The 20,697-nt window shown below is 38.2% G+C and overlaps 2 long non-coding RNA genes across 2 annotated transcripts; one reads left to right on the top strand and one right to left on the bottom strand.

The window, feature by feature from the left end:
- Positions 1–16,647: 16,647 nt before the first annotated feature.
- Positions 16,648–17,508, bottom strand: LOC110891668. Its single transcript, XR_002565468.2, has 4 exons — positions 17,368–17,508; positions 17,221–17,266; positions 16,933–17,017; positions 16,648–16,807 (listed from the first exon to the last, which is right to left on the bottom strand). It is a non-coding gene; the product is annotated as an uncharacterized LOC110891668 (long non-coding RNA).
- Positions 17,509–18,970: 1,462 nt separating this feature from the next.
- Positions 18,971–20,484, top strand: LOC110910218. Its single transcript, XR_002575943.2, has 6 exons — positions 18,971–19,108; positions 19,207–19,252; positions 19,456–19,540; positions 19,666–20,076; positions 20,177–20,272; positions 20,353–20,484. It is a non-coding gene; the product is annotated as an uncharacterized LOC110910218 (long non-coding RNA).
- The last annotated feature ends 213 nt before the right edge of the window (positions 20,485–20,697 follow it).

The following is a 20,697-nucleotide window of genomic DNA, read 5'->3' as shown; positions in this document are numbered from 1 at the left end:
AAATTCTCTAAGTGTGACTTCTGGCTTCGAGAAGTCCATTTCCTCGGCCATGTAGTTAACAAGAACGGAATTCATGTTGATCCAGCTAAGATCGAATCAATAAAGAATTGGCCTACGCCTAAGACCCCCACAGAAGTTCGCCAATTCTTGGGATTGGCAGGTTACTACCGCAGATTCATTCAAGGATTCTCGAAGATCGCACAACCCCTCGCTACACTCACTCAGAAAGGCGTCGCCTACAAGTGGAATGCAGCACAGGAATCTGCTTTTCAGAGGCTTAAGGATAACCTTTGTAGCGCTCCTATTCTCTCGTTGCCTGAGGGCACTGACGACTTTGTGGTTTACTGCGATGCGTCTATCCATGGGCTCGGTTGCGTGTTAATGCAACGCGAGAAAGTTATTGCCTACGCCTCTCGACAACTCAAGACGCACGAAAAGAACTACACGACGCACGACTTGGAACTGGGAGCAGTAGTTTTTGCTCTTAAGATATGGAGACATTACCTGTACGGTACCAAGTGCACTATCTACACCGATCACAGGAGCCTCGAGCATATCTTTAGGCAAAAGGAATTGAACATGCGACAACGTCGATGGGTCGAACTCTTGAATGACTACGAATGCGCCATCAAATACCATCCGGGCAAGGCCAATGTCGTGGCAGACGCCCTCAGCCGAAAGGACACTATACCAAAGCGCGTGCGAGCATTGCAACTTACCATCCAGTCTAACCTCCCTACCCAGATCCGAAATGCTCAAGTTGAAGCATTGAAACCGGAAAACATCAGGGCTGAGTCTCTGCGAGGGTCGAGACAGCAATTAGAACAGAAAGAAGATGGTGCTTACTATGTAACAGGGCGCATTTGGGTTCCACTCTTTGGAGATTTGCGTGAACTCGTGATGGACGAAGCCCACAAGTCCCGCTACTCAGTACATCCGGGTTCGGACAAGATGTACCACGACTTGAAGACTACATATTGGTGGCCTGGTATGAAGGCCCACATAGCAACATACGTCAGCAAATGTTTGACTTGCGCAAGAGTCAAGACAGAATACCAGAAGCCAGCAGGTCTACTCCAACAACCAGAAATCCCGAAATGGAAATGGGAGCAAATTTCCATGGATTTTGTTACAGGGTTACCTAGGTCTCAACGCGGAAATGATACTATTTGGGTAATAGTGGATCGACTGACCAAGTCCGCGCACTTTCTGGCAATTAAGGAAACAGACAAGTTTTCTACCTTGGCGGAGATTTACTTAAAGGAAGTAGTTTCGAGGCACGGGGTGCCAACCTCAATTATTTCCGATCGAGACGCTCGTTTTACTTCGGAATTGTGGCAAACTATGCACAAATCCTTTGGCTCACGTCTGGACATGAGCACCGCTTATCACCCGCAAACGGATGGACAGTCTGAACGAACCATCCAGACTCTAGAAGACATGCTTAGAGCGTGTGTGATTGATTTCGGCAAGAACTGGGAGAAGCATCTACCGCTAGTAGAGTTCTCCTACAACAACAGTTACCACACTAGTATTCAGGCAGCACCTTTTGAGGCATTGTACGGTCGTAAATGCCGGTCACCTCTCTGCTGGGCAGAAATCGGTGATAGTCAAATCACGGGCCCAGAGATGGTGGTGGATACAACGGAAAAGATTGCCCAGATCAGACAACGCATGGCGGCAGCTCGTGACCGTCAGAAGAGTTACGCTGATAAGCGTAGGAAACCATTGGAATTCCAGGTCGGTGACCGGGTTCTACTTAAAGTCTCACCCTGGAAGGGTGTAGTCCGCTTTGGTAAACGGGGCAAGCTTAATCCGCGATATATCGGACCATTCGAAATCACTGAGAAGATCGGTAAGGTTGCTTATAGATTGAACCTGCCTGAAGAACTGAGTGCGGTGCACAACGTTTTCCACATATCCAACCTGAAGAAGTGTTTGTCGGATGAAACACTTGTGATTCCTTTTAAGGAACTAACTATTGACGAACAGCTACACTTTACTGAGGAACCGATTGAAATCACTGATCGAGAGATCAAAATCCTCAAACGTAGCCAGATACCCCTTGTACGAGTTCGTTGGAACTCGCGACGTGGCCCAGAGTATACCTGGGAGCGGGAAGACCAGATGAAGCACAAGTATCCCCAGTTGTTCCCTAACGAAAACCCCAGCACTGAAGCTACAGCCGAATTTCGGGACGAAATTCCAAACTAACGGGGGGATGATGTGACACCCCGTTGAAACGCTTTCACTTACGCTAGCTTGACAGTGGCTGCCTTAACTTTCGGGACGAAAGTTCTTAAAACTTGGGGATAATGTGACACTTCGGATTTTCCCGGACAACCATTTTTGTTGATTCAACCTACTTGTATAGATATATATATATATGACTTATATATTAAATGAAAAAGTTGTGTATTGTTTTGATGTTCTATGTGATACTTGCATTGTGTGTATGTATGATATGTATATACATATATAGGCATAAGTGTGTATTAGATATATATGAGCCGAGACCCGCAAACCCGACTCGAGACCACCCGGTCTCGAGTGAACCGTGAACAACAAAAGGGGCCGGTTGTTTGGTTTGGGCCGGTTAAGGCCTTGTGACCGAGAACCCAACCCGGAACACCCCTAAGCCCACTCGAGATCCTATATAAACCAACCCTCCCCTCCCTTAACCATTTTTACAAATCTCACTACACTCCCACACTCTCCTCTCATCTCTCTCACTAAACCCTACAAACACCAACACTCACCATCATCCTATTCCTACTCGGAACCAAATCGGAGACATCAAGCCCTCGGATCAAACTCAACATCGCACTAGGAAGACCACCCTTCATACCCTTCATCAACCGGTTAGTTTTGTGGCTTTGTTGATTTTGAATAACTCTTGAATGCTTGATAGTGCTTGATTGTTGATGTTGTTGCTATAAAAGGCTTGTTTGATGATAAAAGTGATTGCTTGAAATGATTTTGTGTTTTAATGAAAATAATCCGGTTTTGTGTTAAATGGTTTTGATATCCGGTTAATGCTAGATGCTTGTTAGGATGATTTTAACCGAATGATATGCATGATTTGTTTGATCTCATGAGTCTTGATTAATGATGAATCATGCTAGGCTAGGAACCAAGAATAATAATGCCGATTATGCTCATTAATGTTAAAACGGATTGTGTTAAATTTGTGTTCTTTGACCTTATGGTTTCATGCTTAAATGATGAATGTGGTCGAATATTGTTTGATTATATGATGAACAGTTTGAAGATGGTTTGCATATTCAAAAATATGTGTGTTTGATCCATTTTAGACAAAGGTTAGACAAGAAAACATGTTTTAGTGGCATAGTACAATCTGATTTCATGAAATTGCAATTCTATTGGCCAGTACTGTTTGCAGGTTCTAGAAGGATTTCTGTGCACGTAATCACGGTTACGAGTCGGAACCTTTGGTTGCGACTCGAGACCACAGCAGGATTTGTCGAGACCTCCCGGTTGCGAGTCGTAATCAACGCACATCGAGTCCGGTTGCGAGTCGGAACTGCTGGTTGCGAGTCGTAATCTCTGGTTGCGACTCGTAATCAAAACGTGACGAACCGAGACCTCGGTTGCGAGTCGCAACCTTGGTTGCGAGTCACTCTTGTCTCGACTGGACTGTTTAGGGTTATTGGGCTTTTGACTGTTGGGCTTTCTGTTGACTGGACTGCTTGTGTAACTGTTACTGTTTAGGCCCAATACCCCAACTGTTTGTGTATTCACATGATATACGTGTTTGCTATATGTACTGCCATACGTGTTCGCTATGTGTTTACTTGTACCCGACTTGACCCATACTTGGTAACCATGCTAGGACGTGGTGACCAACATACTTGACCGGGTAAAATATCTACCGAGCAATCCAAGGTGAGTTCACAACTTAAAAGCATGCGTCCCGGTGGTTTGGGACACGAGACTAGAACAACCCTATCCCCTTGTAAAGGGGATACCATTCACTTCCCTTCCCTAGTTATTGGGAACAAACTTATTTTTCCTTCCCTTGTCATTGGGAAACCTTTTAGTTAATTACTGTTTATACGGAATGCAACCAACGGCACTAAACGCAACTCTATCACTCAAGTCCCTACTACATAATACCGATTAGTCGCCGGGGCCAGCGAACGGGTTATTAGTTGATAGCGCTATTTAGGTCTTACCAGCCTCACACCGTGCCATGGTATGGGATCGGTCGTGAACTAATGTACTCAGGCATCCGTCAATGATGATAGAACATTGACATCGGGGCATCATGCGGAAACGCAAATGGTTACCTAGTGTTCGGTATTGGAAAAACAGTTTAGTCGCTAACTTTTGGGGTAGCTCCCCATGGCATGTATAAACGGATAAATTAACTGGTGAAACGAGTTTTTGGTAATTAAAACTGGACAACTAGTGAACTCACTCAGCATTATTGTTGACCCCTTTACTGCATGCTTTGCAGGTGGCCAGTGACTGGAACAGCTACTTGGGATGTGTAGTGGTCGTCTGCCCGTGTGTTGGGCATTTATCATGCTTACCTTATGAACATTGTTTAAATTTATTTATGCTTCCGCTACTTGTTACTGTTTAAACTTGAAACCTTAAACTCTGAACTTGATATTTGCTAATCTTATGGTTAGTAAGTATTACTTTTGTTATCAATTTAGTTATTCAGTATAATTGGTGGCTGGATCCTGGTCAGTCACGCCCTCAAAGCGGGTGTCATCCGCGGGTGGATTTTGGGGGTGTGACAATATCACCATTGAGGGGAAGAGACGTATAACCCGCAAGCCCTCTGAGTTCAAGTAAGTAGGTGGGTTAAGTGGGTACACCGACACAATCTCAACGAGTAGTGCCCGCAAGTATATAGTTCGAGTATGGGAACCCTAGTTTAGACCCGACCCTACATCGCAAGATTCGTTGTCGATTTTATTGACTAATAGCCTAACCATGGGGATATTGATCCGAATAGAGAGGCAAGTTAATTACACTATCTCGGATCCTGTGTCACTGATCGCTAAAACTCACCTAAAAATACTCACTAAAATTTTTAGCTTTCATAATGAGTCTATAAATAAAATGTTTTTGAGATATTTGAAGGTTAATGAAAATTGTAGGATAAAAAAACGTTTTATTTTATACGTATCAAAAGGGGGTGCGTAAAAAGCGTAGAAAAAAAAATTGAAAGAACGAATTCTATTTGGTTAACATTTTATACGGTTTATAAATAAAACTATATTAGAACCTGTGTATTACACGGGTTGAATAAATATAATTATATATATCAAATAAAAAAAGTTATATCTTTAAAAACTATGTGTATTACAGAGATTAAATAAATGTAATTTTGTATACTAAATACTAAAGACGTCGTATCCTTAAAAAACTCGTGTATAATCAGGTTGAATAAATCTACCAAATAATAAAAAGTTACATCCTTAAAAACCTCGTATATTACACGTGTTAAATAGATCTAAAAAAGAGTTATATCTTTAAAAACTATGTGTATTACACAGATAAAATAAATTTAATTTTGTATATTAAATAATAAAAGCGTCGTATCTTTTAAAAACCCGTGTATAGTCGGGTTGAAAAATCTACCAATTAATAAAAAAATTATATCCTTAAAAATTTCGTGTATTACACGTGTTGAATAAATCTAATTTTACATAGCAAATGATAAAAAAATTTATATTATTAAAAACTTTGTGTATTACACGGGTTATATAAATGTTACTTTCTATAGTAAATAATAAAAAAACATATATTTTTAAAAACTCCGCGTTTTACAGGAGTTAATAAATATAATTTTGTATACCAGATAATAAAAAGTTATATTTTTAATAAACTAGGATAACATTTAATATTAATTTATTATTTATATATTTAATATAAGATAAGTATGAAAGAGAGGCATTTGTATTAAAAATATATTAAATTAACAATTTAGATTTGAGGATAATATTTTATTAAAGTATGATAAAATTTAATTAATTTATTATTTATAGTAGAGTTTTGAGGGTACCTTCAATGAATGACACGTGTCCAAAAATTGGTTTATTTTATTATAGTAGATAGATTATTTAAACCTGTCGTTAGATTGATATACGTGAAACTTACTTTTGTTGTTTGCTATATAGTTTTTAATTATTTTTTTTGGGTTAACTTTGTATAATAGTAACCAAGTTTCAAAAGTGTTCTAATTAGGCCACTCATAATTTTTTTTGTTCCAATTAGGTCATTCAAGTTTCATTTGATGTTTCAATCCTAGATATTTTGTCTAAATAGAAGGTCATCCATCCTACATGACATTTATTTAGGTTTTTTATTTAAAAAAATTGTTGACATGGCACATAAATGTCAAATAGGTTAGAAAAATAGTTAGATGACAATAAATTTTTAATGAAAGAAAGTACTAATTACTTCTACACCAAAAGCATTTAAATTATAGTCATAAAAGAAGATAAACAACTAACCATAAATAAATGTCATGTAGGACTATGACCTGCTATTTCAGGTAAAATATCTAGCTTTAGAACACCAAAATAAAATAGAATGATCTAATTGGAACAATAAATTTTATTAGTGACCTAATTGAAACACTTCTAAAACATCATTACTATTCTGTAACATATTCCCTATTTTTATTGATATACCAACTTAACAAGAGTTGATATGATGAAGACTATGGTCAAGTTTACATTCATTTCCATAATTTTTTTTTGGTATCTAAAATCAATATGTCACTTCTTCATCAAAATGCCATAGTAACAAATTACAAACAAATAACTAGTAAACAGACAACAACTTGTGACGCAACCCCATTTTGAATTGCAAAACCAATCCTACTAAAAACGAAAGGGTTATTGGATTTTATCACCCCCAACTATCGGCTTTTAGTCGTTGTCACCCGCAACTAACACTTTGACATCCGGCACCCCCAACTTGACTTTTTGTTTGTGTTGGCACCACCCATTTAAATCTCCACTAACTGGGTTTGTTTTTTGTCCGACCTGGCACAAGTTTGTTGAGTTGGAGCTGATTACGTGGCGGTGATGTGTCTTTAACCTTCCTCTCCTTCTTTATAACACCAGACAAGTCCAAAACAAACCCTAACTTCCTCATAATCATCTGGCGAACTTCCGATGATCAACCAGTAATATAACCATTCTTACTCTTTAGTTTTCGTTAATTCACAGATTCTATAGAATCTCGTCGGGAAACTTTCATTTCTCCGGCAACACCGCTTTTATATCACAGCTTTTAACAGTTAAATCGGTGATATAACTGTTTTTATCATTCAGATCTTTGTGAATTCACTGATTCGTTGAAGATTTCGTCGTAAACTTTCATTTCTCTTGCCACATAGCTTCTGTATTACAACTTTTAACGGTAAATCAGTTATATAACCGTTTTCTTGTTAAGATCTTTGTGAATTCACCATTTTTCTTTTTCGAAGTTGCTCAAAAAGATGTATTTCTTGAACAAAAATGCAAAGAAGCAGTTGAATTTGAAGAGTATTTTAATCAAACTCATTAAGAAAAAGGAACTGTTTCTAATACGAAAATGCAAAGAAGTTCTTGAAAAAGAAAAGGTTTTGAAATAAAAAGAAGATGAGCTGATACAAAAATGCAATGTTTTTGAAAAAGAAAATGAAATTTTAAAGCAGAAGTGTTCAGCAAAAATAAGAATGTTGGGTGTAAACAAACTAAGTCGAGTTCGAGCTTGTCTAGGTAGGCTTGAGCTCAGCTCGTTAACTTTAAGAAAGCCCAAGCTCGGCTCATTTCCATTTCCAAAGCTCAAGGTTAGCTTGAGCTCGACTAGTTATTTATTAGTTATAATTGTTATTACCTTTAAATTTATAATTGTAATTTTTGTAAATAATCATATAATATGTATCATTTAATTACTTTTATATTTTACATATATTCATGACCTACTCTTCCTAATATATATAGAACTTACTAGGGTTGGAAACAAACACGCCTTAACGAAATAAATGTTTGTTATGGAGTTAGGAGCTCGATTGTAAATAAGCCGACCCGATTTGTCAACCGAACAACTTCGAGCCAACCCCAACTCGGTTCAATAATTGCATTAGACTTTAATGTTCTTTTATAGATCTTCACTTTATTAATGTACGCATTTATAGTATTTAAAAGAAACTTATTTTAGTATACAAATTGTTAAAATACACAAAATAGAAAATAGTTAAAAGAAACGTATTTTGGGTGTACAGATTGTTTAAAGACAAGCTATAAGAAAGCATTAGTTTACAAATTGTTTAAATACACAAAAAGGGGGAAACACTCTTAAATACACCAAAGGAGCGCCAAAACCAACGAGCAGGGAAATGAGGGTTAATTAAAAATCATAAATTTAGATAATCGTGCTCTTAACTTCATGTTATTCTTGAAGATGGTGAAATCATATTGGGAAATGAGGATGAAGATGCTGACGAAAGGTTATAACCATAGCATTAAAGGTCAAAATCATCTTCTCTCTTTTCTAAACTTTACTACTAGCAAGTTTGATAGCAATATAAATAGAAAGATGATCAAATATGCTGATGAACTTTTTGATGAAATGGTTGAAAGGGATCCTCTCCTTCCTGTTCAGTCATTCAACAAGCTTTTGAGTTCAATTTTGAAAAAGGAGCATAGGGTTTTGATTCATGTGTTTAGAAGAATGAACATGATTAACCTTCCCATAGACATGTACACCTAAAACATGGTTACAAAAAGCTTGTCTGAGTTGAGAAGAGTCAATTATGGATTTAGCCTTGTTGGTTTAAGCTTTAAGTTAGGATTTAAGCCCGATGTGGTTACTATTGGGACATTGATGGATGGTCTTATAAAGGAAGACAGTCTTCTTGAGGCTAGTAATTTGTTTGTGAAGGTTTTTAATGAAGACATGTGTGAGCCATAGTCACATGGTTCGTGGTATGCTCCGGTACGAAAACGTGAAAGGGATCGCAATTCGCCAGGTCTCTAAAATTCGGTACGAGTGGGGGTAGGCTCATTTCGGATCGCGTTGATGCGATGTACCATAAAATGTGGTATGATGTACATCTTATGTTGAAGTTAACTATTAATAAGTTGGAGGCTCCTAAAAGCAAAATCTTGACATAGTTTGGATAAGCAATACCAACATCCTTCAAAGCAAGATCTAACATGAATGAAGAGAAAACTTGAAAACAAACTTGAAAGAATTTGGCCGGAACTCTTCAGAGTTGCTCTACGGATCAAATCGCTCCGAATTAGAGAAAATGGACTTAACCATAGTGTTCAGAGCGTCGAAATTAGTAGAAAAAGTGTACCTTTGGCCGGAAAACCGGCGCCGGTACGTGCCGCCATGGTCCGCCGCCACAGCTCCGCCGTGTGGTGGCTGGATTATGTAGAGAGAGGTTAGAGAGAAGGGAGGTAGAGAAAGAAAGTGTTTGTGAAGAATGAAGGAGGTAGAGGTATATAAGGGTTTATATACCCAGGGTTTGGTGGAGTGGGTTTGAAGCCCATCAGCCAAGCCCATTATTCTTCAGCCCACCATTGTCTGCACATAACTCCGTTTCAGCTTGTTTTTGCGTCAGAATCCTCGTTTTCTCGCGTAAATTTCAATATATATTAGTTTATAAATTAAAAAAAAATATTTTTATGCTCAAAATATTAGTATTTTGCTAATATGGTATTAAATGTCGCGCACACATGCGCTGCGCGTTGATCTGCTTGCTGATTCTCGCCATTTTAATGACCCGAAAGTTACTGTAACTTATAAAAATACTTTTTCAATAATACATAAGTATTCTAAACATATTTATTATGATTAACGCACAGATTCTTGTTATCCCTTGCGTAGTGTTACAAGAACAGAGACACGGGGCCGTGTCAACCTTCCAGTATCTGGGAACTTGAAAACAGAAACTTTTTCTGAACACCACGGGCCGTGCAAACACCAGCACCGGGCCATGCTATTTTTCTGACCAAGCATTCTTTTTGTTTTTGTTCGCAGAAAATCACACAATTTTGTATAATTCGTAGGAGATACAGTTTGGTGCATAACCTTCACCTCCGACAAAGACATAAAAGTACCGCTTGACGAACCCGGGCACTTTTCGAGAAAAAGACTTCAAGCCAAAAACCGAAAAACAGCCTTGACCCAAACCCCCCTATGGCGGATCAACATGTCACACCCTGGCTTTTGCGGAAGCGTGAGTTTATTTGGTGTGACTTCTTAATACCATAGCAACAATCACAACATGCTATATGATAAAAATATATGATGTTCATCCATTAAAATAATTAAAAATGCATAACATAGTGTCTAAAAACATCAACCACAAAATGCGTTACAAAACATTACTTGTTTAAAAACGAGTTCGTAAGACTCAACGGAAGGCTAATTGACAAAACAAGGATAAGAGACATGCAACTCGTCCAGGAAGGAGTTACACTTCCCAAACCCTACAACTTTGGATGACATCCTTATTAAGTACGCAGCTTTGCCTAATCATGCAACACTTGCCAGATCCAACTTAATTCCCTGAAATACATGTAGTTTAAAAAGTCAACAAAAGTTGAGCGAGTTCATGTGTAAGTCTTGTGTATATAAACCGTTTTAATATGTCTGTAAATAAAATAGTCCCTGGTATGTAGCAATAAGGAAAAACTGATCACCATTGGGTTGCAAATCCAGTAGTATATGTGAATGATGCAGGAAGACTCAAACCTAGCAAATTTGTCTCCGGTATGAAGACATAGTCACTACTATGGGCCCCCGGCCTCATGGGTGTGGGCTCGCTACACCCAAATAGATCTATCACTCATGTCCCGTGGTCCTAAGATGAGGATTAATGGCCTTAAGTGTCATGCCCACCACTCACTTGATCGCGTAATAAAAACCCTCCTTAAGCTAACAATACCATGTATAAAATGTCTGAAATAAATTGTAAACATGTATTCCACCCCCGAAGTATAAAACCGAAAACAGTAAAGGAATAGGGGGTCATGAACTCACCGTAGTGCGTCTTGACTCGAATCTTAACTCTTTCCGCTACACGACAACCTACAATGTACTAATGTCTATTAGACGAACGGGCCGTGCCTTGGTTTAGAGTTTAGTGTTTTGATTTGCGTTACTTAGGTATTATTTTGTTAAAACAGTAATAATTATTTTAACTTCACTATCGTTCTTAGAAAAATAGTTAGACAACTATTTCGTATCTATTTTTCTCGAATATTTTACTAAGTGTTCTGATTCTCGGAAAATTTCGGCAGAGTCTCCTTTGTAAATAGAGGTGTCCATGCTTAATTAGCATATCATTTTCTTTTACATATATCCAGTAGTTCATTTTCAATAACCAAACCGACATATCGACATACAAAACGTTACTTACTTTATTTCAGCTTTATTACTCGAAACCGGACTGTTTTCGAGGATTATTCTAAAATAGTTATCCTTTTCCAAAAATTCTCAAATTTTTACAGAAGGTCCTATATGTTCCCGACTGCAATCAGATTTGTTACTTTCTGATTGCAATTTACGGAATAATTCACTAAAAATAAACCGTAAGTCCGATTGACGAAATTCCAGTTGGAGGGTCATCCTGACAACGGTGACCAACTACTGTAAAATTTCCATGAGTCGATTTTACTCAGGTTTCAAGTTATGACTCCAAATATGACACACTTTTTCTGCAGTAAAAATGCAGCTTGAGCTGCTGTCCAAAAACAATCCCTTAAAAATAGTAAACGGTTTCGAAAAATTACGATTCCAGTGCCATTTGTTTAGTTATTCCAAAATGCACATTTTAGGCTTCAAAAAATTAGTTTTTCGATTTAAAATGGTCCCGTTATAGCCTGTTGAAGTTGGCTGGAAATTCAACTCAGCAAGCTGTTTACATTGTAGAAGTGACTAAAAACGCATAAACCAAGACCCTAACCATGGTTTATTGATGAATAAATGTTCAAACCTCAATCATGCTTTAACCAACCCTAAACCATCCAGATTTCAACTTCATACAACCCTTTTATCTATGGTTTTTATGCAGAATTTTAAGTTCAACATTTTAGTGTTTAGCTTTTGTGTGCCATGAAATTTAAACAAAACATAACAAGAACAAGATGGAACAAGGGTGTGAAGGGACTTACTACTAGCACAAGGCTAGGGTAACAATCTTAGGACAAAGATGATGGTGAAATGTTAGTGACAAAGGCTTGAACCAAGCTCCCTTGAAAGCTCTTCAACTTGCACTTCTATGGAGGAACTTCAAACTTGAAATGAGAGCTTGTAGTGAAGAAAATGGAGGTGGTGAAGGATGGTGGTGGTGAATTCGGTTATGGGTTAGGGGGGAGAGCCGAAAATAAGGGGAGGGGGAGGGGTTGAGTGAAGAGTTTGATGGTGATGATGATCTTCACCTTGGAAACATGCATCCTACAACTCCATAGCCATCATTGCTTAACTATGGTCCAATAGGAAATAAGATGGCAAAATCAAAAATCTAAACATAATATTTTTGTAATCATTGGCAGATTTTCGATGGGGGGGGGTAAAGTGAAAATTTTTGTTAACTAATAGGTATTGAATTAGAAGGTTAAGGGTATTTTCAAGTATAGTGGGTGTATCTCATGTTTACATGGTGTATGGGGATTTTTGTGACCATAATTACTTAAAAATGATAAAATAATATTTCTGACAATATTTTCGTGTCTCGGGTAATGTCTGGTTGTTCGGTTTCGTATCGTTCCGTTAAAGCGTTTAATTGTCCCGTATAGCGTCTTTTGTGCATCTTTTTGTAACGAAATTAATTCCAACACTTAGGAAAGTGTCCAGGACCATTTAGTCAATACTCTGTATAATATGAGTGTGTTAAAAGCTGAATTGTTACTAAAAATGCGGAATTCTGTAATTAAATTGCGTTTTAGGCACTTTCCGGCACTCAAACTATCACCTAGTGACATAGTCTTATGGTCCTCATTTCCCTACACTCCATACTGGTGTAGTGTTTTATCCCTGGCCCATACTGGCCTAAAAATAGTATCTGTCTAAGTGCTGGCATTGTCAGCATGTGTCTGAGTTATCCGCTCACTGTGGTAACTATGCTTTGTGCATCAGGTTTGTCACTAAGAGTCTGTATAAAATAAATGGAGTTTAAAGTGTATGTAAAGGATGCACATGTATGTATGTAACATAAATCAGTAAGCAGTTTAAAGTGTCAGATGTAATCAAGCACAGTCATTAAGCACATAATTAGGGTTAATTAATTTGTACAGTACCTGTAATTATGCGGGTTGTCACATTCTCCCCCTGTTAAGAAAATTTCGTCTCGAAATTTTAAGTTCTACTTCTAGTTGTAGGGTTCTTGGGGAATAAATGTGGGTACTTGGCCTTCATACGGTCCTCACGTTCCCACGCGAACTCTGGGCTGTGTCGTGCATTCCACCGAACTTTGACGAGTTTGACTCTACTCCGACGTGTCTTATTAATCTTCCAATCCGTAACCTCAACCGGTTCCTCAACAAAGTGGAGTGTGTCGTCGATATGAACCTCGTCAGCAGGAATGATAACCGTCTCCTGAGTTGGACTCTTTTTCAGGTTTGATACGTGGAATGTATCGTGAACGCCATTAAGCTCGGCAGGTAAGTCAAATTTGTATGCTACCAGCCCAATCCTTTGCAGGATTCTGAAAGGACCAATGTAACGCGGATTCAACTTCCCACGCTTTCCAAAGCGTGCCACACCCTTCCAGGGTGAAACCTTTAACAAAAACATATCCCCAACTTGAAACTCTAAAGGTTTCCTCCTTTGGTTTGCATAACCTTTCTGTCTGTCGCAAGCTGCCTCGATGCGTCTTCGAATCTGCGCAATCTTGTCTGTCGTCTCTTGGATGATTTCGGGGCCAACAAGCTGTGACACCTGTGTCACTGTGACCGTCAAACAAATTCCAAACCAATGAAATTTTGTGTTTCATACTTGAGATTTGTGAAAATATGTGTATCATTTGCACATATCAATTCTTGTTCGATTTCGGGCTTTAAATCGCTTTCTGGAAGGTTATACGCGGTCCGATGCGTAAATATAACCAGTTTAATGCAACAAACCCTCCGAAATAGTGAAATAGTCTTAACATACCTTAAATAACCTCTACGTAACTTAGAAATAAGTTTTGGATGGTTTGGTATGCCGAAATCAAGTTTATTCGCATACAGGGACTAAATTCGACAAACTACGAAAGTATGCCGATTTGTACTGTAATGAACAATCTGGAACTTGACCATAAGTTAAACACACCTTAAATATCCTTTACATAGCTTAGAAATAGGCTTTGAGGGGTTCGGTGTGCTAAAATAAACTTTATGCTCATTCAGGGACTAAAAGCGTCAAAAAGTGCATAAGTTTGCATTTTCGCGCATATTTTACGTTCTGAATATATCCGGACACCCAAAAATTTATGTTATCATTAAAATATTATATTTTAATGATTGGCATGATAAAATTCCATTCGTCGCTCAAATTTGGATCGTTTTTGCGTTCGTTACGACTTCCGTCGTAATTAACCGAACAACGCAACCGTACGACCAAACGAACCGACATCCGAGATATTTTTGAGCATGTTTTGAGTTCCCAATACTTTAACTTCATTTTGGAGCCTTGAAATGTGGTTAACGGGGCTTAAACGTGTCAAAAATCAGCCGAAATCCATGTTTCTGAAGTGCAGGGACCTGTTTTGACATTTCTGTCAAACTTTTCTCAGGCGGGGCGCGTAAGGATCCTCCCTATCCTTACGCGGGCCGCGTGAAGTGCCCAGCGACCAGAAACTCAATTTTAGCAAACTGTTGATACTTCAGGGGCTGTTTTTGGCAATTTCCTTGTGTGGTGGCCAAGTTAACACCTTCCCAAGTAATATTAGCTGGCTTTAACACATGTATGGTTGTGATTTATTGCTTAATGGCCAAGCAAAACACTTGTGATGATCCTAGAGCATCAACACAACTATAAATAGCAAGCCAACCTCCTCAATTCTTTGCTCATTCCTCTCATTTCTCCTCTACTTCTGCTTTGGAGCTCTCTCAATCTGAATTGGGACTTGTCTTCTTTGTAGAAAAGATAGCAAGGACTTGGGTGAGCCTTCTTTCATTCTTTTATTTGCTTTCTAGTCTAAATAGTCAAACAAGTGTTTAACTATCAGTTTGACCAGCCTTTGGTCAACGCAAAGTTCGGTTGAACTTTGCAACGTGATTGTAATCACGTTGGTTATAATCCTTAGTGATTATACCCGTTGATTACCACGTTCGCTAGATGTAGTGTCGAGTCAAAGTTTCGGTCAAAATGCGTTTTAGCACGCATTTTGCAACGGAACTACTTTAGTGTATCAAAACACTTCGTTTTGATACCAAATCAATAGGTTAAACATGTTTTGACATGTTTAACTCGACACTATTACTTTAGTGCTTGTTTAGGATCGTAAGGTAAGCGGTCTAAACAACCGCTTAGACTTTCGAACCCGACCCAATTGGTCGATCTTTAGAATCCGACCAAGCTTAGTTAGTGATCATAGTTTCTTAGGGAATAACCACTGAGGTTATACCTTATGATCACATAGGATTGGTTAGTCATTTGCTAGTTAGCTTGTATGCCCATAGGAAATGACCAAAATACCCTTTTGAAGCTAAGATCCGTATTTTGCCCATGTGAACTTATTTTTGACATATAATCTGATTTAGTAACATGTTTAGGGATAATTGGGCATATAAGACTTGGCATAGCACATAGTTAACCATCCGAACATAGTTTTACGCTAACGACGCCTTATAGTAGCTTATGTTACCATAATGTGTCGAAACGGGTCAAAAGCACTTAGGTAGACTTTCCAATCAGAATGTAAGGTCTATTAAATCATACCATACGAGTTTAATTACTCGTTTGATTTATAGAACCTCATTCTATCCTATCTCCCGATTTAGGTCCGGTTATTTACATAGTTACCTATATAGGGTGCCGTTTGATTCCCTGATCACTCTAGCTTTGCTTGGTTGTTGTTCAAGACTTCTAAGCACCCTCAGGTGAGTACATAGTCCCCTCTTTTACTGTTTTCAAACTGTTTTGGGGTGGAACACATGTGCCTACTTGATACTTTCATGTTTCTCATGTTTTTATATCATATACTTACTATGTTCAATAGTACACTATTAGTACACGATTTCATTATGTTTTGCTATGTATGTTCACTTAACATGCTAGCACATTGATTTCCATGTACTACATTTTGTCGCATATGCTCATCCAGCATATGGACACATTGTTTTACATTTTGAACCGTTGTAACCATTTGATTATGTGAACCGTTTGTAACCACTGATTGACATGAACCGTTTGAAATCTGTTTGAACCGTTGGGTTAGGGAAGTGATTAGGTAACGGGGCAGGTGTAATGTGTTAAAAGCATGGTGGATACGCCGCTGGTACTTCCTATATATAATTGCTTTTAACACATTATATATCGTTGCGTTATCTAGATCACTTGGGCAATGGTTAACAAAACAAAGTTATATTACAAGGTATTTTTCCCACGATATATATACTTTTCGAGTTTTTATTCCAAAAACGATTTACAATCTGGATTTAATTAAACAAAGTCAGTCGATACAAATAGAAAACGAAACGTACATAAAGCAAAGAAATAACCATCACCTATAATTTTTGTGTTCTTCAGCTTTTCAGTAAGCTTCTTCCTTCACAGCCCGGTCAGCTTGACTCCCAGCAAACTTATTCCTAGAGAATTCCACTTCTTCCTCCATCTGCACATCACACAAAAATAGAAAACGAAACATACATAAGAGATGTTTAAGTGACTTCCGTCTCTCTGCAAAGTACAAAAAGCAAAGAGAAAAATAAACAAAATGCAACAGGGGAGCAAGTTTACCAATTCCAATAACAATGTGGAAGGGATCCCAATTTTCTGACCAGCGGGTAAGATCTCCCTACGAGGAGTTCTAGCCCCCTTTCACCTGCAACATCAAGCTTTAAGAAAGACATACTGAATCTGAATGGGAAAATATAAAAAGCTGAGTTTGACTATTGGATAGTAAGAGAGAATCAGATCAAGTTTCGGCTAGCCATTAAATTAGTAGATTATGTTACATTTCTCAGAAAAGGGCAAGACTGAAAAATGTAGCACAAGTTGACTAGAAACTGAAGGAATAAAAATCACCAGATTTTTGTTCAGCATCTTTCATTGCGCAAACATCTTCTATCAGCTGCACAAAAATTGAAAAAAAAAAAAAACAAACAACATAAATGCAATAGTTCCTTATACAGTTGTACAGATAAAAGAAACACAGCAGGACAACAAGGTTACCAGAGGCATAGTGGTCGTAAGGCAGAAATGGAATCAGCAATTTCAAAACTAATTTGTCTATCAAAACGAACCATTTCAGCTGGGGATTGATCAAGTTCAAACCCAGCTTCCGCCATCTTCTTTAGAATTTTTTCAAGATTATCCACTTGGTAATTCTGAACAAGGGAAATGGGAGGATGGGCCGGCGCCGCCACACGACAGCCCGGGGACGCCCCACACCGAGTGGCACCGTAGCATTAAAGGTGATCATCTTCTCTCTTTTCTAAACTTCAAGTTTGATAGCCATATAAATAGAAAGATGATCAAAGATGCTGATGAAAGTTTTTATGAAATGGTTGAAAGCTCCCTTCTGTTCAGTCATATTCAACTTGAGTTCAATTTTGAAAAAGGAGCATAGGATTTTGATTCATGTTTTTAGAAGAATGAATATGATTAATCTTCCCATAGACATATGCACCTTAAACATAGTTACAAAAAGCTTCTCTAAGTTGAGAAAAGTCAATTATGGATTTAGCCTTGCTGGTTTAAGTTTTAAGTTAGGATTTAAGCCCGATGTGGTTACTATTAGGACATTGATGGATGGTCTTATAAAGGAAGACAGGCGGCTGGTACTTTGTTTCAAGATTATCCACTTGGTGATTCTGAACAAGTGCTCGGATTATCAAGTTGAAAGTCGCTCCATTACTTTTACAACCATATAACTCAATACAATTGAACCAGTGTAAATCTTCAACAAGTAGACCGTGTCTACAAAATCCCTTGAGCTACTCCTTCGTAAGGTGATTGTAGACATCGAGTTCTACAACATTCTCCTTTGTGGAGCTACAACATTCGCCTTTGTATGGGGAGCTACCGGTAAAAGGGTTGAGGCCCGATATTTACAAAGCCAGTAAATAATGAACCCCTTTGAACTTGCTAGCACCACGAAGGAGAATGTTGTAGAACTCAATGTCTACAATCACCTTACGAAGGAGCAGCTCAAGGGATTTTGTAGACACGGTCTACTTGTTGAAGCTTTACACTGGTTCAATTGTATTGAGTTATATGGTTGTAAAAGTAATGGAGCGACTTTCAACTTGATAATCCGAGCACTTGTTCAGAATCACCAAGTGGATAATCTTGAAACAAAGTACCAGCCGCCTGTCTTCCTTTATAAGACCATCCATCAATGTCCTAATAGTAACCACATCGGGCTTAAATCCTAACTTAAAACTTAAACCAGCAAGGCTAAATCCATAATTGACTTTTCTCAACTTAGAGAAGCTTTTTGTAACTATGTTTAAGGTGCATATGTCTATGGGAAGATTAATCATATTCATTCTTCTAAAAACATGAATCAAAATCCTATGCTCCTTTTTCAAAATTGAACTCAAGTTGAATATGACTGAACAGAAGGGAGCTTTCAACCATTTCATAAAAACTTTCATTAGCATCTTTGATCATCTTTCTATTTATATGGCTATCAAACTTGAAGTTTAGAAAAGAGAGAAGATGATCACCTTTAATGCTACGGTGCCACTCGGTGTGGGGCGTCCCCGGGCTGTCGTGTGGCGGCGCCGGCCCATCCTCCCATTTCCCTTGTTCAGAATTATCAAGTGGATAATCTTGAAAAAATTCTAAAGAAGATGGCGGAAGCTGGGTTTGAACTTGATCAATCCCCAGCTGAAATGGTTCGTTTTGATAGACAAATTAGTTTTGAAATTGCTGATTCCATTTCTGCCTTACGACCACTATGCCTCTGGTAACCTTGTTGTCCTGCTGTGTTTCTTTTATCTGTACAACTGTATAAGGAACTATTGCATTTATGTTGTTTGTTTTTTTTTTTCAATTTTTGTGCAGCTGATAGAAGATGTTTGCGCAATGAAAGATGCTGAACAAAAATCTGGTGATTTTTATTCCTTCAGTTTCTAGTCAACTTGTGCTACATTTTTCAGTCTTGCCCTTTTCTGAGAAATGTAACATAATCTACTAATTTAATGGCTAGCCGAAACTTGATCTGATTCTCTCTTACTATCCAATAGTCAAACTCAGCTTTTTATATTTTCCCATTCAGATTCAGTATGTCTTTCTTAAAGCTTGATGTTGCAGGTGAAAGGGGGCTAGAACTCCTCGTAGGGAGATCTTACCCGCTGGTCAGAAAATTGGGATCCCTTCCACATTGTTATTGGAATTGGTAAATTTGCTCCCCTGTTGCATTTTGTTTATTTTTCTCTTTGCTTTTTGTACTTTGCAGAGAGACGGAAGTCACTTGAACATCTCTTATGTATGTTTCGTTTTCTATTTTTGTGTGATGTGCAGATGGAGGAAGAAGTGGAATTCTCTAGGAATAAGTTTGCTGGGAGTCAAGCTGACCGGGCTGTGAAGGAAGAAGCTTACTGAAAAGCTGAAGAACACAAAAATTATAGGTGATGGTTATTTCTTTGCTTTATGTACGTTTCGTTTTCTATTTGTATCGACTGACTTTGCAGATAAAAGTGGGAAGAAAGAACGAGCAGCTAAATCTGCAGGTGAAACCAAAACTAAAGGAGCTGCTGCTGTGGAAAAGGAAGTAACAATCGACAGACTTGATATCCGTGTTGGGGTTATCAAGGAAGTTCAGAAACATCATGATGCTGATTCTTTGTATCTGGAAAAAAATGATGTCGGTGAAGAACCTATAGGACTGTCGTTAGTGGTCTTCTCAAATATATTCCTCTTGAAGAGATGCAGGTTCTTTTTATAATATATATCTTGCACTTAAGCATTCATGAGGGGAATTAAACCACAAATTGGCTTACGGTTCTCAGTTCTCTTTGTTTGTTTTTATTAGAACCGCAAGGTTTGTGTTCTCTGCAACCTAAAGCCAGCAACCATGAGGGGAATTAAATCACAAGCTATGGTTCTTTGTGCTTCCACTAGTGATAACGTAAGCAGCTAACTCATAATTATACAATCTTCCGTTCCATGTGTATAAAACTACAAAACCAATATTTGTGATGATGTCAGGTTGAATTTGTGGGTTTGACGGTGAGCCGGATGATGTTCTAAACCCTAAGAAGAAGACGCTGCAAGTGGATCTACTACATTCAGACAAGAATCTTGTAGCCTGCTATAAAGATCTGCCATTCACAACTTCTGCAGGTGTTTGCATAGTTTTATCAACATCCGATGGGTCAATTCGATGAACGCTTGTGGGACTATGCTTTGCATTTTTGCCATCTGACGTTGTGTTTGTTTTATTCATCTTTGCTACAACACGAGTCTGGTGTAATAGGTGATTGATGTTGGATTTAGAACTTATTGGGATTTTGTTTTAAGAACTTATTAATGTTGGATTTAGAACTTAGTTTG

This window comes from Helianthus annuus, chromosome 14, assembly GCF_002127325.2.
Source record: "Helianthus annuus cultivar XRQ/B chromosome 14, HanXRQr2.0-SUNRISE, whole genome shotgun sequence".
NCBI lineage: Eukaryota > Viridiplantae > Streptophyta > Magnoliopsida > Asterales > Asteraceae > Helianthus > Helianthus annuus.
The sequence above is the reverse complement of the archived record's forward strand: the minus strand, read 5'-3'. Positions and strand labels throughout refer to the sequence as shown.